This window comes from Temnothorax americanus, unplaced genomic scaffold (assembly GCF_048541705.1).
Source record: "Temnothorax americanus isolate GAGA-0224 unplaced genomic scaffold, ASM4854170v1 Scaffold211, whole genome shotgun sequence".
Lineage (NCBI taxonomy): Eukaryota > Metazoa > Arthropoda > Insecta > Hymenoptera > Formicidae > Temnothorax > Temnothorax americanus.
In genome coordinates this window covers 17,845-26,529 of record NW_027509351.1, presented here as the reverse complement: position 1 = coordinate 26,529, position 8,685 = coordinate 17,845, and the positions used below count along the sequence as shown (strand labels likewise).

The window sequence follows — 8,685 nt, the reverse complement described above, 5'->3', positions numbered from 1 at the left end:
TCCGATACGTTCAACTAAACATTTTAGTTAGCTAACTAAACATTAGTTAAATTAATTAATTCTTGATTAAAAATACGAAATAAATTGTTGAAACAACTAATATTTAGTTAACTAACTAAAATGTTTAGTTAAACATATCAAACTAAATATTTCTTGGGATTAACAATTTTTTTTCTCAGTGTATTTTTCGAGATACAAATAAGATTACGGTCTACCACTTGTTACTTAGGTTTTTTCGAGGTGAAAAATTACAGAGGTAACAATACAAAATACAAATATTTTATTAAAATATTTAAACCCAACAAGGGAATACAAGGTATTTAAATACAAAGTTTATATATGTATTTTAAAAGATTTAATTGCATCGCAAAAAATTACAAAGGTAACAGTACAACATTAAAATATTTTATTAAAATACATAAATTTTTCTTGTCAAAAAACTTGGTGCTGCTAACTAGACCTCAAAATTAGGTCAGCGTGGTGTGTGTGTTACGCATTTTATAAACAGTATGTACAGGGTAAAGCTATTTGGAGGTATAATAAAGGAAAGTCCCCTATTATGAGATAGGCTCCTAATATGCGACAGCGAGATTTTTGCTAAACTAATAGGCCCTATCTGTTGGTTCCACCATGAACTTATTGCCCTTGGGGTAAAACCTATTTAGTGGAAAATTCATTGTTTGATCGTGCGTGTAGTCATTGCAGAGAAAGAAATTATGAAATTGGATGTTGTCAAGTGCCATGGATATGAGTCTTTAAACCTTGTTTATTATATATATAATTAATAAATATTTGGCAATAAGTTCTGCATGCAGCGATAGAGTAAGGTCGTATTAATAGAAAAATACGGGATATGTTGAGTTGCTCAATTGTAGAGATTAGATTTGGTGATCGTGAAACCGCAAGGCGTGGGGCTTGTAACATGAGATACTCGGGTACTCCTGGGTTGCTGGAGTATGAAAGTTATTGTACAGTAATAAAAGAAGAGAGAAAATACTATATTAACGTTAAGGGAAGGTTTATTCGAATTTATAAGACTGTGCTGACCTTGATTTGAGAGGGAAGGGTGGAGGGGGAAGATTAGGTACAATATTGAGTATAAGTGGGTTTACGATTGTTGCAAATATGCTTCTCCATTACATTTGTCTTTAAAAAACTTTAAATAAAGTTTTTTAATTGCAATATCATGTATTTTACACTTTATTAGCGATTTCCCGGGGTCTCTCATATTAGGAGCACACTTTTACGATTTTGTCGAAAGCTCATTTTTCACATTTTTCTAATTTTCAGCAAAATTAATATTTAAATTAAATTTTACATTTCAGCATTTTAAAGCTTATTAAATTCCCTTCAAAATGACCTACTATATTTTTCAATTCTGCCCATAGACTTTCGGCAATCACACAAAATAGATATGGTATCTCATAATCGGGTACTTTCCTCTACTACCACTTTGTTTTTTTTTAGGTAACAACATAACAGGGTAACAACATAATACATATACACTACTATGCGTGTACTTGGCGGTTTTTTTTACCTTTTTTTTTTAAATTTATATTACGATAAAGTATTTGTATATCGCAAAACATTTGTATGTAAACAACATACAGAATAATACTCTTTGAATAAACGTGGCAACTTTACCTTTTGCCAGATTCATCATACGGATCGGTACGCGATATAACTATATTGTGCTCATAATTCGGCACATTACGCGCAAATGTTCTGACGATGCAAAGTCTCGGAAAATTTAATACTTCATAAATAACGCATCCGAAGTAAATATTATAATATACGTCAAAATTAGTTTAAGTAATACTTGCATATCATATTTCAGATTCTCATATCGTGCGGTTATGTATAAATAAATATCGATAAAAAACTCCGTACTCTGTGTCTAAATTCACAATACAATGAAATCACACGAATACAAAATAATACAATATCAAACTGTATAAACACGGTATCTGGAACAAACGCACAAGAGAGAGAATATTTAAATATTTTTTTTTATCAATCATAGAATATATTATTATCTTGTTTTCATAGTTAAATAAAAATCAGAGACATTAAATAAATATTCCTGCAAACAGGATGAAAAATATAGATTGTAACAATATAATAAAACAGCTTTTAGTTTGTTCTGTAGTTTGCTATATTTTTACTGTATTACACTGTCTTTCTCTTTTTCTTTTATATTAAAATATCTTTAATTTGTCCAAGTTTTGTACGTGTACTACACGTTATCATTTTTAAAAAAAAAGACTAATATTTTTATATATACGTATGTTCCTACAGAAAATACATATTTCGAAAGTTATTACATATTTTGATAATTAAACTTTTATAGATTTACATAGAATCATATATTAATAATTTAACGATAAAAAATTCCAATAGCAACAAAATATAAAACGTTACATTAGTTTCTATTTAAAAAAATGCTATAAAGATTATATATATATATATATACATCATGAAGATCTTGACTGTGTATAAAAATATAACTAATTGTAAGCTGTAAGAAATTACATACAGATAACTAAAAGTTATCATCAGACTTTCTTATCACATAAGAAATATTATTGTATTCATGAAACTCCCGAAATATGAATATGCGTATGTTACATATGATTGCATGTGTGTGTACTGAATTTATAATAAAATATTTTGCTATTTGCCTGCTTTATGTGCTTTAATAATAATGGTTAATAATAACTGTTTAAAATTGATAATCATTATGTATTAATAAAATTTGCTTACAATAGAAAAATACGTGACTATGTTCGACTTATTTACGTGAAGATGAAAAATATAAAACGATTGCTCGTAAAACATTTACCACATATTTATAAATTTTAACTAACTGCCGATAACGCTTTGAATGTAAAAGCTGAATAGCCATAGTAATTTAATACGTAAAAAGCCCAGTTTTGATCATTGAGCGAATTACATAATTTATATTTAGATTACGCTCATAAAATCTAATATCGGTAGGCTTCTATAAGAGAAGCATTGTATTAATATGTCGCAAATATTGGACTAATCATAGCCTGAAAAAAGCTTTGTGCGCTCGACCATTCGGTATTTGACCCTGCAGTCTTAATCTGCGGACAGCTTCTCTCAAGTGCTTTGGTTGTAATGGACCAGTTTCGTTATGAGCCTCCATAACATCTAAAGCTATACAACAAGCACAGTATAATCTAGAATTAAATTCCAATATTCTAACCGTACTTATAAGAAAGAACTCATACCTTTTTCAACAATCTCGCCAACAAATACCTCAGCAATTCCCGACATAGCTACCCGACAACGTTCTGAGACACTGAACAGCCTGTTATGGTTTGCATATATATATATGTATATATATACAAAAGATATATATATTTACAAAAGAAATAGCCATTCCATTAAAGAAGTATTATACTAAATATGTTTCACAGATTATATATATATATATATATATATATATAACAGCCTGTTATGGTTTGCATATATATATATGTATATATATATATATATATATATATATATATATATATAATCTGTGAAACATATTTAGTATAATACTTCTTTAATGGAATGGCTATTTCTTTTGTAAATAACGACTAAAAATAAGGTATACCCTCTTTATAGCTGCTTTTGGAAATGCAGATCGTCTGTACATCTCGTATCTGTCCACGTGATTTTCAGTGAAGTTAGATAATAGTACTCTGTAAAAGAAATTTTTCAAAATTTCAAGTTTTCAAAAATATATTCTCAATAGTCAAGCAATAAACTTGTTATACGTGCATATAAACTTGTAAGACGTCAAATACGTACTGCATCCTTTATTTCTCCTCCTCTTCTATCTCTCTTCTGCTCTTCTCCTTACTCTCTCGCCTTTTTTTCGTACTAACTGGGTTGGCGCGAGGTATCATAATATCATTACTGAATATATCCTCTGCAGTCTTCGTCTTCCTTCCTGTCAAATTCCTGCTTCACAATCTCTATTGCCTCCACAATCCGGTAGGTAGAATTAGATCCTGTATTTTCAGTCTCTTCAGTATCCGACTGCGCGTGAGAGCTCCGTGCATCCAACAACTCCGCCTAAGTACGTCAGATAATGCGTAGTTAACTCTCTTAAAAAATAAGTTATAAAATTTAATTAAATGTACTAGTGTTATAAGTGTTACTAGTGTTAATGTTACTAGTGTTAATGTTATATGTATATATATAGACATATATGTATACAGAAACTAATATAAGGCTTTCAAAGACCTAAGCTTGGATCGCATGGCTTTTGATTCTAATTGTTCGTTATAGGATCCTATTTCTCTTATTATTATTTATTCATGTCGCCTGAGAAAGACGTTTCAAACTATTATTTACCGGTTATTGCGATAAATATTACCACATGCCTCGGTGGTCGAATTGGTACGACGCCCTACACGGAATGAGGGAGGTTCCAGGTTCAAACCCTGGCTGAGGTAATATTTTTCGCAATAAATTTCTTTACAGTTTTTAGATAATTAAATCGAGTCGATTTAATTCCGGGGAGGGAAGGGTTTTTAATTCTAACAATTACTGTGTTTTAAGTCCGACAAATAATCGGCGCGCAGTTCGTTGGAAAAATTATATGTATATATATAGACATATATGTATACAGAAACTAATATAAGGCTTTCAAAGACCTAAGCTTGGATCGCATGGCTTTTGATTCTAATTGTTCGTTATAGGATCCTATTTCTCTTATTATTAAATGTTTAATGTTTTTTCTACTAACAGTAAAAATGGAAAAGTTACAAATTTTAAGTAAAATCAAAGGAAAGGGAGACGTAAAAAGAAGGAAGATAAAAGAGATAAGTGATTTTGAAGTACAACAGATAGTAAAAGTGAATAAAAGAGAGAAGGAAAACATGTAAAATGTATATATGAAATAAAAAGAGAGCATTTTTATCTTTTTCTAACTCTTAAAAAACTGGAAAAGAATAAAAAATAAGTTGAACCGATAATAAAATAACTTACGATAATTCCTTCGCGCGTAAACGGGATTGATCTCCTTGGCATCAGCTTCTCTCTCTCTCTCTCTCTCTCTCTCTCTCTCTCTCTCTCTCTCTCTCTCTCTTGCCGTCAATATATATAATATATATAATATATATATATATATATGTGTGTAGGTCCAGAGGTATGTTCCGGGACTGTTTACGTTTTTTGAAATGTACAGTCCTGGAATATAACGCATATATATGTAATCAGATTTAAAAAACTGTCCCGAAAATTGCCGTAGGACATCAATTTTTTCCAGGACAGTCCTGGAAACTGCCAAATGTCCCGGAATATACCGATATTAAAAATAAAAGTCCCGGAAAAAATTGATGTCCTACGGCAATTTTCGGGACAGTTTTTTGAATCTGATTACATATATATGCGTTATATTCCAGGACTGTACATTTCAAAAAACGTAAACAGTCCCGGAACATACCTCTGGACCTACATATATATATATATTGTATAATCAGAATACTAGCAACGTGCACAACTTCATTTGAGGTTATAATTGGGTACAACATTCATCGCACGATCCTTTTATAATTGCAAATCGGAAACGTACCTCGAGTCCAGCTCTTCTGCGATCAACGAAGTCGGGATCGAACGTGTCAGTCGTCATACTTTCTGCCAAGCGTAGAGAACCTTCTTTTCCGGCAGCGGTGGTAACACGATGTAGGGATACGAAATCTCCAGATAAGCACAAAGCAATTCAATTCAGTATATCGCCGGCACGATTACGGTATTACTGCCGTTTTGCGTACGCGCGTATGCGCGCGTTGTCGCACCTTACCTCGCGACAGCGTGCGACTCGTGCAAACGTTAACGCGCGGCCGCAATCGCGCGGCAGAAACGCCTCGTATGGACAGGCTCCTTGATCTCAGTATCAGCTCTCTGCCGTCAATATAAAAATAAAAAATAATATAATAGGTTAACCTGTATGTATAAACACTCACGTAAACGTAGTAAACAGTAAATAGGTTAAACCTGTATGTATAAACACTCACGTAAACGTAGTAATAAACAGTAAATAAAATAAGTATAATAGTAATTAAGGAGGTTCTACAGATAATAGATGTATCTAACAATTGGAAAAAAAACTTCATGGACGTATAAAGTGAGATGCGAGAAAAGTGCTCAAACAATTTTAGCATCGGTTATCGTGTAAAAATTTGCAAAAATAAATTTTGAAATTACAGTTTTAACATGAGCTCTTATGGCAAAAAGGTTCCCGGAGACAGGAAACGAGATATTAATTATATGGAGGCGGCCTACCAAAGATTCAAAAAACGGAGCTCTTATAGATCTTAATCTAAGCTTTTCAGAAATATCGAGAAAAACAAGGGTTACCGTGTAAAATTTTGTGATATTGGCTATTGAAACAGGCCATATCACAGTTCACGTAGCATGCTTCGAATAACAAGGGAGAATTAATAACGTCGCAGCGACTACACCTCACATAACCTTTTATCTGTCAATGATTTTTGGGCATTTTCCATTCGAAGAACAACTTTCTTTTTAGCGAATTTTCCTCTTTTGACACCACGCAAGACTCTATCCTTATTTCTCCATGAATTGGTCGGGCTTGGAGGAGTCATTGTAAATTTATAAAAATAAACGCAGTCCTTGACTAGAAAGGACCACGCTCATATGAGCAGAACAGCGAAACTCAAGTTCGTGACGTTACCACCATGATACAAAGACAAGGGTATGCTCACTTGGTGGTAACCCATTGCGCAGAAATACGGAATAGTGGGGATGTCACCATACGTACGTCATACTCGACTGTTTCCGGAACGGTTCGAGCAGGTTCGGCTCGAAATATGGCTACTGTTTATCGCTGTCAGCAGTCAATAGCAGTCTACAGCTGTATTTATTAAAATAAATTGTGCGGTTAAAGTCTACAGCTGTATTTATTGAAATGAATTGTGCGGTACAAGAGTGTAGAAACTATTATCACAAAACAAAAAAATTGGGGAAAAAAAGTGCAATATTTTTCATTCCCAAAAGAATATGATATGGCACTGAAGTGGCTCGAAGTGTGTAAAACACAAGATACCAAAGGTAAAGTACCGTAAAAATAATTTGTGACATTACTGTAATAAATGATACAAACAATTCATTACATTCTGTTTTCTTTCTGCTTTATTTGTGCATGTAATGCACTCTCCTTTGTTCCGTATTGCATAATTTGGACTGCTAACTTTACCAAAACGTCACACTAACGACTCGGCGTAACATTCGGGATTTTATCGTTACTTATAGACATTGACGTCACGTTTCAGCGACGTAATGGCTTAAATATTATACAGCATAAAGTATTGCAAATACGGATCAATCGAATTTTTGTTAAGAGAAAGAACATATTTTCATGTATTTAATAGATTAGAACCTACTCTCAGGTAGCAAGCACTCGTCATTTTGACGTCAATTGACGTCAAAAGTCTGGATATTGGATACAATTTATTTCTCGCGGTAAATGTATGTACCCCTCAGAAGATATGATAGCAACTGCGCGAATAATGAATATCAAATTCGAAAAATATCACGGATCAAATCTTCGAAAAAAGATCAATTAATATTTAATAAATTGACTGATATTATACATGACAAAATACAACCAATTCAACTACCACGCGATGTTATTTTGTGCCTCGTTCGGACACGAACATATATCCGACTTCGTGTAATTAATCGGCAGATATGTGAAAGCAATAGAAAAAAAAAATAAAAAGAGGAAATTAGTAAAATTGTAAAAATACTAACAATAAAAGATTTTAATACACATCTTTGTTGTTTTATTATTAATTCAATATTACATTATTTAATTTAATGTTTTATTTCTTAATCCCTTAATTTTGCTTTTTATACATTTTTATTTAAATAATAATTTATCAAATTAATTTATTGCCCATTTCATTTACATATTTATTATTCATTTAATTAACACTGTTAACAATTTTAATACTTTATTGATAAAGTATACTTTATTAATAAAATATTTATATATATACGATTTAGCCGTCAAAGAACCTCAAATATATACTTTGTATCCCCATATCTTAGTAAAGTATTTTGTATTAACGTATGTACTACATTATAGAAATTTTACAATAATGTACAACTTTTGTATAATGTATAACTTTAATGCAATGACGTCTAAACAATGGCAAAATAGTAACTTTCTATAATGTGTATTATAAAGGAATGATAGTAACTTCGAATTTACTGCATAATGATAACGTATGAATGGTGACAATTCCGATTGGCCGTTGACCGTCACGTGATTTATATATGCGCGTAAGCATACCCTTATCTTTGTATCATGGTTACCACATTTTCTCGCATGTATAAGAAACCGGAGTCAAAAGAGCACTTACACGATATTTTTAATAATTCTTCGCTTCGACTAATATGGGTATGATATAAGCTCTATCATCATCAAAATTCATGAAAATATTTTATGAATACTTAGAATTGATAAATTTGAAGATTTTCTCAGATTTTCTACAGAGTACCTGTAGAACTTTCTTAATCGTCGCGTCGCGTAAAGAGTCAGGGTCGGTCTCGCTCCGCGCGTACTTTGTGCTTACCGTGTCTCTCAAGGTTTTTTTTTTTTTTTTTTTTTTTTTTTTTTTTTTTTTTTTTTAACCCCGC

At 31.8% G+C, this 8,685-nt stretch overlaps 1 pseudogene across 1 annotated transcript; it reads right to left on the bottom strand.

The window, feature by feature from the left end:
• Positions 1 to 2,487: 2,487 nt before the first annotated feature.
• Positions 2,488 to 5,918, bottom strand: LOC143897955 (transcription initiation factor TFIID subunit 11-like; annotated as a pseudogene). Its single transcript, XR_013257053.1, has 5 exons — positions 5,594 to 5,918; positions 3,823 to 4,089; positions 3,624 to 3,713; positions 3,255 to 3,351; positions 2,488 to 3,180 (listed from the first exon to the last, which is right to left on the bottom strand). The product of XR_013257053.1 is annotated as a transcription initiation factor TFIID subunit 11-like (transcript).
• Between the last annotated feature and the right edge of the window lie 2,767 nt (positions 5,919 to 8,685).